The sequence below is a fragment of the Giraffa tippelskirchi genome, chromosome 3 (genome assembly GCF_054371585.1).
Source record: "Giraffa tippelskirchi isolate mGirTip1 chromosome 3, T2T-mGirTip1v1.2.pri, whole genome shotgun sequence".
In the NCBI taxonomy this organism is placed as follows: domain Eukaryota; kingdom Metazoa; phylum Chordata; class Mammalia; order Artiodactyla; family Giraffidae; genus Giraffa; species Giraffa tippelskirchi.
The window spans coordinates 18,705,142-18,720,048 of NC_137277.1; positions in this window are offsets into that span (position 1 = coordinate 18,705,142).

A 14,907-nucleotide genomic window follows, 5' to 3' on the forward strand; every position below is an offset into this window, starting at 1 on the left:
GCGCCACCAGGAAAAGACTCTGAATTAGAATGATTGGCCAAAGATCACCCGGAAACTAATCCCATCACCATAAAACCCAAGACTGTGAGCCTTGCGGCAGAGCTGTTCTCTTGGGTTCCCTTACCCTATTGCTCTCCACCTGGGCGCCCTTTCCCAATAAAATCTCTTGCTTAGTCAGCACATATGTCTCCTCGGACAATTCATTTCCGAGTGTTAGACAACAGCCCAGTTTTGGGCCCTGGAAGGGGTCGCCCTTCCTGCAACAAAATGAAGAGTTATAAAGATGAATGGTAGTGATAGTACCGCAATATTATGAATGTATTTAATATCACTAAAGTGCACACTTACAGATGATTAAGACAGTAAACTTTATGTTATACATATTGGGGAAAATAACGAATTAAATAGTGTAGCAAAGGAGAAAACAAAAGAACAACAAAAAGAAGTACAGGACTTCTGCTTTCTGGTCCAGCATATAAAAAGACTAGAAATCTTCATCCTGTCCTAAAAACAAGTAAAGAGAAGAGCAAATGAAAAACCAACAATTCTCTGATCTGCCAGAGAAGTAAGGTCACAAGGCAAACCACTGTGGACCCCCCACCCCCAAAATTGGAAGGACAGACAGGTAGATACAGAGAATTGCAATTTACCTGAGCAGAAACCTGCAATGGAACCAACGCCATAAGGATAACCTGGACTGTGATTGACAAATTGCTGGAAGTTTAGTGTAAACATGCCCAGGAGTTAAAACTCCAAGGGAACCCAGTTATAGTGGGACCCAAACTTTTGTGAGTTTTATATCCAAGGGCTCTACCAGGTCCTCACAGTGAACATCAGAGAAAAATCCTCTCATGCTTCTGACACCGGGAGGGGAAAGGAACTATTCTGAAATATCCTAGAGCATTCCTTTCTTTTTAACAAGGCTTGCCCTTAGGAGAAACTATTTTGCAAGAGCCTAACCTGCTTGGAGAGGGGGAGGCAGTTGTTTTGTGTTTTAAAAATACTTCTGTATTTGGGTACGCTGGATCTTAGTTGCAACATGAGAACTCTGAATTGTAGTATGTGGGATCTATTATAGTTCCCAGACCAGGGATGGGACCCTGGACCCCCTGCACTTGGAGCAGAGTCTTAGCCACTGGACCACCAGGGAAGTCTCCCTGCTGGGATTTTACCAGGGACTAATTTAAGAGAGAATAGAACAATTCCAGCCCCCTGTAGTCATCCTGCCCACCCATGGGGAGGAAAAACCTGAAAAGGACTGGTGAGGTTCACAATCTAATAGGACCGGCTCACCAAAAGAGGAGACCTAATCACAGACCTACAGAATGCTTTCCCACGTTCCCACCACGTTACTAAAGGTCTATTTACCATAATTCCTTTTACCCAGCACTTCATATCTGCCTTGCAGCATATAACTACAAGCACACTAAAAGATAAAAAACACAGTTTGATGAGGCAGAACAAACCAGAATCTGCTATGGCATGAATGTTAGAATTAACAGCTTAGGATTTTTTAAAATTATGATTAATATGCTGAGGATTTAATAGAAAAAGTAGGTGCCATGCAAGAAAGATGGATAATATAAGCAGAGAGATGGAGAGTCTAAAAAAGAATAAAAAAGAAATGCTGGAGATCAAAGACACTGTAACAGAACTATAGAATGCCTCTGATGGGCTCCTTAGTAGACTGGACAGGGCTGAGGAACAATCTCGGAGCTTGAGAATATGACAACAGAAATTTCCGAAATTGAAAAGCAAAGAGAATGATGAGTAAAACAGAGAGAGAGAGAAAGAACAGGATATCCAAGAATTGAGTTTAACTACAAAAGCTGCAATATACACATAGAATACCAGAAGGAGAAGAAATAGAGAAAGAAACAATATTTGAAGTGATAATGATTAAGAATTCAGACTTCCTCGGTGGTCCAGTGGTTAAGAATCTGCCTTGCAATACAAGGGGCCACAGGTTTAAGGATTTGTTCCCATCCACCAAGGGGTCTGCCTCTTGAGAAACCTGTATGCAGGTCAGGAAGCAACAGTTAGAACTGGACATCGAACAACAGACTGATTCCAAATAGGGAAAGGAGTACATCAAGGCTGTATATTGTCACCCTGCTTATTTAACTTATATGCAGAGTACAAAATGAGAAATGCTGGGCTGGAAGAAGCACAAGCTGGAATCAAGATTGCCGGGAGAAGTATCAATAACCTCAGATATGCAGATGACACCACCCTTATGGCAGAAAGTGAAGAAGAACTAAAGAGCCTCTTGATGAAAGTGAAAGAGGAGAGTGAAAAAGTTGGCTTAAAGCTCAACATTCAGAAAACTAATGATGGGTATCCAGTCCCATCACTTCATGGCAAATAGATGGGGAAACAGTGGAAACAGTGGCTGACTTCATTTTTTTTGGCTCCAAAATCACTGCAGATGGTGATTGCCGCCATGAAATTAAAAGAAGCTTACTCCTTGGAAGGAAAGCTATGACCCACCCAGACAGCATATTAAAAGGCAGAGACATTACTTTATCAACAAAGGTCCATCTAGTCAAGGCTATGGTTTTTCTAGTAGTCATATATGGATGTGAAAGTTGGACCATAAAGAAAGATGAACACCGAAGAATTGATGCTTTTGAACTGTGGTGTTGGAGAAGACTCTTGAGAGTCCCTTGGACTGCAAGGAGATCCAACTAGTCCATTCTAAAGGAGATCAGTCCTGGGTGTTCATTGGAAGGACTGATGTTGAAGCTGAAGCTCCAATACTTTGGCCACCTGATGCAAAGAGCTGACTCATTTGAAAAGATCCTGATGCTGGGAAAGATTGAGGGCAGGAGGAGAAGGGGACGACAGAGGATGAGATGGTTGGATGGCATCACCGACTCAATGGATATGAGTTTGAGTAAACTCCAGGAGTTGGTGATAGACAGGGAAGCCTGATGTGCTGCAGTTCATGAGGTCGCAAAGAGTCGGACACGACTGAGCGACTGAACTGAACTGAACCAAGGGGCAACTAAATCGTGTGCTCTGGAGCTCAACGAAAGATCCCGTATGACAAAGATCCTGCATGCCGCAACTAAGACCCAGTGCAACTGCAGCAAGATAGTAAATACATACAGATATACATGTGTATGTACAGACTGAGAATTTCCCAAAATTAATGTCAGGCGACAAGTCTCAGATCCAGGAAACCCAGAGAACATCAAGCAAGATGTTGATGTTGCCAAAAAACAAACCCAACAGAACACACACACACATACATACACACAAAAGAACCCTGCAATAGGAACAGGTATATCCTATTCAAACTTCAGAAAATTAAAGCTAAAGAAAAAAATCTTGAAAGAAGCCAGAGGGGAAAAATCTCCTGATCTATAGAGGAACAAAGATAAGTGTTACATTTGATTTCTCAGAAGCCACGCAAGCAAGAAGAGAGGAAGTGTTTAAAGTGTTGAGAGGGAAAAAACACCAACTTAGAATTCTGTATTCTGCAAAATTACCCTTTAAAAGTGAATAAGAGGGCTTCCTTGGTGGCTCAGTGGTAAAGAATCCACCTGCCAATGCAGGAGACACGGGTTCAATCTCTGATCCAAAAAATTCCATGCGCCATGGAGCAACTAAGCCTGTGCACCACAACTATTGAGCCTGTGCTCCAAAACCCCAGGGAACCGCAACTACTGAGCCTACGCGCCCTAGAGTCTGTGCTCTGCAACAAAAGAAGCCACTGCAATGAGAAGCCTGCCCACTGCAACCAGAGAGTAGCCCCAACTTGCCACAACTACAGAAAAGCCTGAGCAGCAATGAAGACCCAGCACAGCCAAAATAAATAAATAAATAAAATTATTTTTTAAAAGTGAACAAGAAATAAAGATTTTTTTCAGACAAACAAAAATGGGGGGAATTTGTTGTTAGTAGACCTATCTTGTAAGAAGCGTTAAAAGAAGTTCAGCAGAGAAAAGGAAAATGGTAGCTCAAAAATTCAGATCTATATAAAGAAAGGAAGAGTACTGGAGAAGAAATAAGTGAATGTAAAAGGAAAACATTTATTCTTCTTAGTTTTTTTTTTTTTAATTATTTTTCTCATTCTTAAATAACCTAACATAACAGTTTGTTCAAAATAATAATAGAAACAGTGTATTTGACTATGTATGCTTGTGTGTGTGTGTGTTAGTTGCTAAGTTGTGTCTGACTCTTTGTGATTCCATGGACAATGGACAGTAGCCCACCAGGCTTCTCTGGCCGTGCAATTCTCTAGGCAAGAATACTGGTGTGGGTTGCCATTCTCTCCTTCAAGGGATCTTCCCGACCTGGAGATTGAACCCAGGTCGTATGCTTATGTACCTATATATGTATGCCTATGTATCAGTGAAATGAATGACAACTATCATAGGAGGGATAGGAGGAGGGAGGGAGGAATTAGGAATATTTTGTTATTATAAAGTATTTGTACAACCCATGAAGTGGTATAGTGGTTTTGAAAGTTGTAAATATATACTGCAAAGTGTAGGGCAACCAACTAAAAAACATAGGGGCAGAAAAGCATAATGATATGCCAAGAAAGGAGAGAAAATGAATTCATATAAAATACTTAAAACCACAAAAGGCAGAAAATGTGTGGAAGAAACAAAGGAACAGAGAACAAAGGTAACAAATAGAAGACAGTAACAAATATGAGTGCAACTATGTCAATAATCACCTTAAACATGTATGGTCCAAATACACCAATTAAAAGACAAAGATGGTCAGAGAGGGTAAAAAAACAAGACCCAATTATATATTATCTACAAGAATCTCACTTTAAATATTATAAGTACACATATAGATTCACAGCAAAGGGATGAGAAAGATATACCATGCTAACACTAATCAACGGAAAAGTGGAGGGAGTTCCTTGGTGGTCTAGTGGTTAGGATTCAGTGCTTTCACTTCTGTTGCCCAGGTTCAATCCTGGTTGGGGAACTAAGATCCCACATGCTGCAAAGCATAGCCAAAAAAAAAAGTGAGGATAGATATATTAATTTCAGACAAAGCCAACTTCAGAGCATGCAAAGTTACCAGGGATAAAAAGGGCATTACTAATTAATAAAAAGGTCACTACCCCAAGAAGATGTACCAATTCTTAAAAACAAAAACAAAAACTTATTTGGCTGTATCAGGTCTTTGTTGCCAAGTTGCCCCATGGCATATGGGATCTTAGTTCCCCAACCAGGGACTGAACCTGCGTCCCCTGCATTGCAAGGTAGATTCTTAACCACTGGACCACCAGGGAAGTACCCATCTTTCACTTGTATGGGCCTAGCAACAAACTGTCAAAATACGTGTGGCAAAAACTGATAGATCTGCAAGGAGAAATAGATGACTCCATTGTAACAGTTGGAGACTCTAAACACTTCTCTATCAGAAATGGACAGATCCAGCAGGCAGAAAATCAGTAAGGACATGGTTGAACTCAACCACACTACAAACAAACTATATATGATTGACATCTATAGACTACTTATCCAACAACACATTGGTCTCAAACTCACACATGGAACAATCACCAAGGTATACCATATTCGGGACCATAAAGCACATTTTAATAAGTTCAGAGGATTAGAAATCATACAATGTCTACCCTCAGACCACAATGGAATGAAACTCGAAATCAACAACAGAAAGATAGTTGGAAAATTCCCAAATACTTGGAGACAGAGCAGTATATTTCTAATAACACATGGGACAAAGGAGAAATTTCAAGAGAAATTTTAAAATATTTTGAAATAAATGAAAACAAAAACAACTTACCCAAATTTGTAGGATTTAGCAAAACCATTGCTCAAATTTATATCAACAAATGCAGATAGTATTAGAAAGAAGAAAGATCTAAAATCAATAATCTAAATTTCCACTTTAGGAAACAAGAACAAAAAGAGCAAACTAAATCCAAATTCAACAAAAGAAAAGAAAAAAAAAAAAATCAGAGCCGAAATCAATGAGGTTGAAAATAGGAAGTCAACAGAGAAAACCAACAAAACTGAAAACTGGTTCTTTGAAAAGATCCATAAAATTGATAAACTTCTAGCCAGGGTAGCTAAGGAAAAAAAGAGGAGAAGACACAAATTACTAATATCAGGACTTGTCTGGTGGTACAGTGGATAGGAGTCTGTCTGCCAATCCAGGGGACACAGAAGCTTCGATCTCTGGTCTGGGAAGATTCCACATGCCACAGAGAAACTAAAGCCCGTGGGCCACAAATACTGAGCCCACGTGCTGCAACTATGGAAACCCGGGCACCTAGAGCCTGTGCTTCGAAACAAGAGAAGCCACCAAAATGAGAAACCCATGTACCGCAACGAAGAGTAGCCCACACTCACCACAACCAGAGAATGCCCACATGCAGCAATGAAGACTCCACCAAAAATAAATAATTTTTTGGATAATCCAAGAATCTCATAAATAGCTTTATGCCCACAAATTTGATAACCTAGATGAAACAGACCAATTCCTTAAAAGATACAATCTGCCAAAATTCACACAAGAAGAAATCTGAATAGGTCTTTTGTCTATTAACGAAATTGAATCAATAGTTAGTAACCTTCCAAAACAACAAGGATCCAGATGGGTTCATTATTGATTTGTACCAAATGTTTAAAAAAGAAATTATAACAGTTCTCTAGTCTGGGCTGCCGTCTATGGGGTCGCACAGAGTTGGACACGACTGAAGCAACTTAGCAGCAGCAGCAGCAGTCTCTTCGAGAAGATAGAAGTAGAGGGAATACAGTCAGCTCTCTGTATCCCCAGGTTCCACACCTACAGATTCAATTAACCGTGAATTGAAAATAATCCAAAAAATAATTTCCCAGAAATCTCCAAAAATCAAAATTTGAATTTACTGTGTGCCAGCAACTATTTCTATAGCATTTACAATGCATTTTCAACCATTTCCATAGCATCTACATTGTATTAGGTATTATAAGCAATCTACAGGTGATTTCAAGTATGTTGTTATTTAGTCACTAAGTCATGTCCCACTCTTTTGTGACCCCATGGACTGTAGCCTGCCAGGCTCCTCTGTCCATGGGATTTCCCAAGCAAGAATACTGGAGTGGGTTGCTGTTTCCTTCTCCAGGGCATCTTCCCAACCCAGGGATTGAACTCACGTCTCCTGCATTGGCAGGTGAATTCTTTATCACCAAGCCATCAGGAAGCCCAATTTAAAGTAGATGGGAGGGTATATTCATACATAGGTTTTATACAAAAATACTCCATTTTATATAAGGGTCTCGGGCATCTGTGGATTTTTATATCTGGGGGGGTCTTGGAACCAATCCCCTGTGGATACCAAGGGACAACTGTACTTCCTAACTCAGTCTATGAGATCCTAATACCAAAACCAAAGACATTACAAGAAAGAAAAAAAAACCCTACAGATCAATATCTCTCACGAACATAGATGCAAAAATTCTCAACAAAATGTTAGCTAATCAAATTCAACAATGTATAGGGCTTCTCTGGTGGTTGAGTGGTAAAGAATCTGTCTGCCAATGCAGGGGACACAGGTTCGATCCCTGCTCCAGGAAGATCCCACCACATGCTGCAGAGCAACTAAGCCTATGCACCACAACCATGGAGCCTGTCTGTGCTCTAGAGTTTGGGAGCCACAGCTACTGAGCCCATGTGCCTCAACGACTGAATCTCAAGCGCCCTAGAGCCCGTGCTCCACAACAAGAGAAGCCACCACGACGGGGAGTCTGCGCACTGCAACTAGAGAGTAGCCTTCCACTTGCCGCAACTAGAGAAAAGCCTGTGTGGCAACAAAGACCCAGCACAGCCAAAAAATAAAAGAATTCAGCAATGTATAAAAAGAACTATACACCACAACCAAGTAGGATTTATTGGAGATATGCAAGGATGGTTCAACATTTGAAAATCAATTAATGTAATTCATCACATTAATGAGCAAAAATCACACAATAACATCAATAGAGGCTGAAAAAGCATTTGACAAAATTCAATACCCATTCATCATAAAAACTCTCAGCCTACTAGGAGTAGAGTATGCACCTCAATTTGATAAAGAACATCAACAAAAAATGGACAGCTAACATACTTAATGGTGAGTATCTTAAAGCTTTCCCATTTAGATTAGGAACAAGGTAGGTATGTCCTTTCTCACTACTGCCTTTCAACATCATACTAGAAATCCTAAATAAGGAGAAGAGAAAAAGAAAAGGAAAAGAAAGATTAGGAAGTAAGAAACACAGATTAGGAGGAAGGAAATAAAACTATCTCTGTTTGTAGATGACACAATCATCTATGTAAACAATCTGAAAGAGCCAACCAAAAAACACTCCTGGAATTAATAAATGATTATAGAAAGGTTGCAGGATACAAGGTTAATATACAGAAGTCAATTGCTTTCCTATATACCAGTAAGGAACAAGAGGAATTGTAAGTAAAAATCAGTGTTATTTACATTAGCACTCAAAAAGAATGAAACACATTAAGTATTCAGTATAAATCTAACAAAATATGTATAAGAACTATATGAGGAAAACTGCAAAACTCTGATGAAAGATATCAAAGAAGAACTAAAAAAATGGAGAAATATCCATGTTCGTGAATAGGAAAACTTAATATTGTCAAGATATCAGTTCTTGCTATTTTGATCTATAGATTCAAAGCAATCCAAACCAAAATCCCATCAAGTTATTTTGTGGATATGCGTGTGTGTGTGTGTGCTGTGCTGCTCTGAGTCGTGTTAGACCCTTTGCGACCCCATGGACTATAGCCTGCTAGGGTCCTCTGTCCACAGAATTTTCCAGGCAAGAATACTGGAATGGGTTGCCATTTCCTACTCCAGGATATCTTCCCGACCCAGGGATCGAACCCATGTCTCTTGCGTCTCCTGCATTGGCAGGCAGATCTTTACCACTGCACCACCTGGGCCAACAAACTATTCTAAAGTTTATATGGAGAGACAAAAGACCCAGAATAACCAATACAATATTGAAGGAGAAGAATAAAGTTCAAGGACAGATAGTACTCCAGTTCAAGATATATATAAAGTTACAGTAATCAAGACAGTGTGGTATGGTTGAAAGAATAGACAAATAGATCAATGGAATGTAATAGAGAGGCCAGAAATAGATCCACATATATATAATCAACTGATTTTAGACAAAGGAGCAAGGCAATACAAAGTGGCAAAGACTGTCTTTTCAACAAATGGTGTGTGGAATTCCCTGGTGGTCCAGTGGCGGTTAGGCTGGGTGCTTTCACTGCTGTGGGCAGGCGTTCAATCCCTGATCCGGGGACTAAGATCCCACAAGCCGCATGGCAAACCTCTCCCGCAAAAATATGGCACTGAAACAACTGGACATAAACATGCAAAAGCTTCAAAAATCAATCTAGATATGGATCTTATATCCTTTACAAAAAAAACTAACCCCAAATGGATCACAGACCTAAATCTAAATCACAAAACCATAAAACTGTACATCTTCTATGTGTAGAAGATAACACAGGAAAAAAACCTAGGTGACCCTTGGGTATACTGGTGTTTTTTTAGGTATTGTACAACACCAAGGGCATGAAAAGACATCATTAATAAACTGGAATTTATTAAAATAATAAACTTCTGTTCTGAGAAAGACAAGGTCAGAATGAGAAGACAAGCCACAAACTGGAAGAAAATACTTGTAAAAGACACATCTGATAAAGAACTGTTAGCCAAAATATATAAAGAACTCTTAAAACCCAACAATGAGAAAACAAACAGGGACTTCTCTGGCAGTTCAATCTCTGGTCAGGGAACTAAGGTCCCGCATGCCATGTGGCACGGTCAAAAAAAAAAAAATGAAAGGAAAACAACCTGATTTAAAAAATGGGCAAAAGATCTGAACAGACATCGCACCAAAAAAAGATATTCAGAGGGCAACTAGGCATATGAGAAGATACCCAACATCATGTCATTAAGGAATTGCAAATTAAAACAATGAGATTGAAACAAAGAACACACTTCTTCAAATGATCAAAATCCAAAAATACTGACATTATTTGGCAATATCTAATAATGTCCAATATATTTATACCTTATGATAAAGGAAATCTAGTCTTAGAAATCTACAGGAAAAATGAATTCATATATCTACCAAAAGATATGCACAAGAACGTTTGAAAGTTTTACTCATAGTAGTCAAAAACTGGAAATAACCTGTATGCCCATGAAAATTAGAAAGAATAAGTTGTGGTATATTTATATAATGGAATGGGCTTCCCAGGTGGCGCTAGGGGTAAAGAATCCATCTGCAAATACAGGTGACATAAGAGACAAGGGTTGGTCGGGGAGATCCCCTGGAGGAAGGCATGGCAACCCACTCCAGTATTCTTGCCTGGAGAATCCCATGGACAGAGGAGCTTGGTGGACCACAGCCCATGGGGTCACAAAGAATCCCACACAACAGAAGTGACTTAGCACACGCACATATGCGTACAATCCAATTTTCTGTTGACGGAGGGGGCTGTGTTCCCTCCCTGTTGTTTGACCCAAGGTCAAACTATGGTGGAGGTAATGAAGATAATGGCGACCTCCTTCAAAAGGTCCCAGGCCTGCACTGCCACATCCAGTGCCTCCGACCTTGTAGCAGGCCACCATCGACCCACGCCTCCGCCGGAGACTCCCGGACACTCACGGGCAAATCTGGGTCAGCCTCTTGTGGAGTCATTGCTCCTTTCTCTTGGGTCCTGGAGCGCACAAGTTTCTGTTTGTGCCCTCCCAACAGTCTGTTTCCTCAGTCCTGTGTAAGTTCTGGCAGCTCTATGGTGGGGTTAATGACCTCCCCCAAGAGGGCTTATGTCATACCCAGGTCTGCTGCACCCAGAGCCCCTGCCCTTGTGGTAGGCCACTGCTGACCCATACCTTCACAGGAGACACTCAAACACAGTTCTGGCTCAGTCTCTGTGGGGTCTCCGGGTCCTGGTACACGCACAAGGTTTGTTTAAGCCCCCTGAGCATCTCTGGCCGGTAAGGGGTCTGATTCCAAACGTGATTTTGCCCCTCCTACCATCTTGCTGGGGCTTCTCCTTTGCCCTTGGATGTGGGGTATCTTTTTTTGGTGGGATCCAACATTCTCCAGTTGACTGTTGTCCACCAGCGAGTTGTAGTTTTGGAGTTCTCGCAGGAGAAGATGAGCACACGTTCTCCTACTCCTCCATCTTATGCCACAAATGTACCTCGTTATCAGGAGTCACCTTCTCCTCACTCATCTTTCCCTCACTGCGACCCGATCTGGAGACAGAGGAGCAACAGCAGGCAGAGGAACAGCAGCAGCACTGAGGGGCAGGAAGCAGTGGCGGGGGCGGTGTGGGGGGGTGGTCACAGGGGCAGCGTCTCAGGGGCCTCACCATGGTAGATGCCTCACCCGGAATGGTTCCCCCCACAGCTGGAAACCCGGCTGAAACAAAATTCTCCAAGCCAGGCTTCAATAGTATGTGAACCGTGAACTTCCAGATGTTCAAGCTGGATTTAGAAAAGGCAGAGGAACCAGAGATCAAATTGCCAACATCCATCGGATCATCGAAAAAGCAAGAGAGTTCCAGAAAAACATCTACTTCTGCTTTATTGACTATGCCAAAGCCTTTGACTGTGTGGATCACAACAAACCGTGGAAAATTCTGAAAGAGATGGGAATACCAGCACACCTGACCTGCCTCTTGAGAAATCTGTATGCAGGTCAAGAAGCAACAGTTAGAACTGGACATCGAACAACAGACTGATTCCAAATCAGGAAAGGAGTACATCAAGGCTGTATATTGTCACCCTGCTTATTTAACTTATATGCAGAGTACAAAATGAGAAATGCCGGATTAGATGAAGCACAAGCTGGAATCAAGATTGCTGGGAGAAATATCAGTAACCTCAGATATGCAGATGACACCACCCTTATGGCAGAAAGAGAAGAACTAAAAAGCCTCTTGATGAAAATGAAAGAGGAGAGTGAAAAAGTTGGCTTAAAACTCAACATTCAGAAAACAAAGATGATGGCATCTGGTCCTATCACTTCATTGCAAATAGGTGGGGAGATGATGGAAACAGTGACAGACTTTATTTTGGGGGGCTCCAAAATCACTGCAAATGGTGAGTGCAGCCAGGAAATTAAAAGATGCTTGCTCCTTGGAAGAAAAGTTATGACCCACCTAGACAGCTTACTAAAAGGCAGAGACATTACTTTGCCAACAAAGGTCCATCTAGTCAAAGCTATGGTTTTTCCAGTAGTCATGTACAGATGTGAGAGTTGGACTATAAAGAAAACTGAGCGCCAAAGAATTGATGCTTTTGAACTGTGGTGTTGGAGAAGACTCATGAGAGTCCCTTGGACTGCAAGGAGATCCAACCTAAAGGAAATAAGTCCTGAATATTCGTTGGAAGGACTGATGCTGAAGCTGAAACTCCAATACTTTGGCCACCTAATGCAAAGAACTGACTCACTGGAAAAGACCCTGATATTGGGAAAGATTGAAGGCGGGAGGAGAAGGAGACGACAAAGGATGAGATAGTTGGATAGCATCACCGACTTGATGGACATGAGTTTGAGTAAGCTCCGGGAGTTGGTGATGGACAGGGAAGCCAGGCGCGCTGCAGTCCATGGGGTCACAAAGAGTTGGACACGACTGAGCGACTGAACTGACTGATGCATACAATGGAATACTACAGTATGGCAATGAAAAGGCATCAATCACTACTATGTGCAACATCATAAATTAATCTCAAACATAATGGTGAGTGAAAGAGGCCAGATGTAAAAATATATACACTGAATGACTCCATGTATATGAACTCCAAAAACAGACTAAACTTAGGCAATAGCTCAGAATATTAGTGACATTGGGAGGGAAATACTGACTTTGAGTGAGCTTGCTCAATGCTAGAAATATTCAATATCTTGATCTGGGTGGTAGTTACATTATATATATGTGTGTATGTATGTATAGATATGTATATGTGTGTATGTATGTGTATATATATATATATACGTTACATGTATACTATGTATACATGCGTAAAAACGCATCAAGTTGTATTCTTTAAGATGTGTGCAGTTTACTATCTGAAAGTTATACCTCAATTAAAAAAGAAAAAAATAAAAGAGGGACAGTAGCTTCCTCACACCCAAACAAGAAGCAGCAGCTTTATGTCACTGTCTTAAAAAACAACAACAAAAGAAAACAGAACATTTCCAAATACACATTATGATACATAACTTTGAAAACAGTATGTTCGTCTGTATACCATCTAAAATTACTCCATGTACACTAGGAATTGAAGTGCCACACTTTGGTTAATGCATTCCAGGCACAGCAGGGATTTTATATGAACTAGTGCTGGGATACTGGCAACCCAGGGAAAGCCTGGGGCCAAGTGGAGAATGTGTAGCTAGGATTATGCCTTGTCACCAGCCTGGCTGGGGTTGTGGAATGCTGAGGCTCTGCTTGGAGGCCCAGGGTAGAAAACTGGGAGCAAGGGGGGAACAAACTGGGAGAGGGGGCGTAGGTAGGTTCCCTTATGTTCTGGCCCATAGCCCAAGTCTAGACTCCTGACCTCACCAGAGACACAGTAGATGTAAAACAAGCCAGTCAGTTTCCAAGTGGGAAGAGTGCCAGCCATGATTTTTGCTGCCCAAGGAACGAAAAATCAATAATAATCATTTTTATGATTCTTGTTCACCCTGTTTTATTCCAAAGCACTTTACCGAAAGGCTCCTTGGCCCAGCCAAGAAGTTCGGGGCCAGGAGCCAGGACACCTGAACACTAGAGCTGTGTGTGGAAGACTTGGAACTTTCTTGGGATCTAAGTTTCTCCCATTGTAAATGCTGCAAGTGACATTGTGGAGTATTTTACAGTTTTATATACACCATCTTACTCAACCCTCCAACCCCTGGCGAGAAAAGCAGAGAACACAGGACTGCTATTCTAATTTTATAGGCAAGAAAACTGGGATCAGATGAAGTTAAGAGATTTAATCAAACTCACACTGTTCATGTGGGAAAGCCCAGAGGCTGGGAACCTGGGACTTCTGACTCCAAACCCTTTGCTGTTTCGAAGTCAAAACAAGAAAGTCATTCCCTGCAGGTTCTAGTTGGAGAAGGAAATGGCAACCCACTCCAGTATTCTTGCCTGGAGAATCCTGTGGACGGAGGACCCTGGTGGGCTGCCGTCTATGGGGTCACACAGAGTCGGACACAACTGAAGCGACTCAGCAGCGGCAGCAGCAGGTTCTAAGTACAGTGTGACATGGCTTGGTCCTTTACAAAATGCCCTCTGTAGGTTCCAAGGGCAGAACTGACTTTGTGGGGAAGGGGAGGGGGGAGTCAAAAATAATACCAACTGATGAATCAAAAGTAAAGAGAGGGCCTGCGATGAGGGGCCCTGAAGCTTAAGCTTCATTAGCATCAAGGTAAATCGGCCCCTCCTACCCACTAAAAAATCCAGACACACCAGATCTTGACAAGATTTTCCTCCCGGTTTGTGAAACGTGGCAGATGTGGGCTGTGGAAGTCCTGGGAAAGGACTCTCAGTTCTCCCAGGAGACAAGAGGAATTACAGCAGCTGCGAAGCCGTGGTGTGAGGATGGAGAAGGCTGCGTGACAGGGGAAGAGTCCAAAGGGGCCGGCGGCCCAGCTGGCAGTGCCGCTATGGTAGACTGGCATCCTGGGAGCCGGGGGCGATGGCGCCGCCCCGGAGCGACGGCCCAAACCGTAGGCTCGCCTGATGGAAGCAGGCATTCTTCAGACTGTCTTGTGGCTTCCTGCGTCCAGATAAACCTTCCTCGGTGGAGGAGAGGCAGAGACAGACAACCGCAGCCGACGGCAGCGGGAGGGTAGACGGTGGTCGCGCCTAGGCCTTTCGATCTCCGGCCCGCAGGATGGTGGA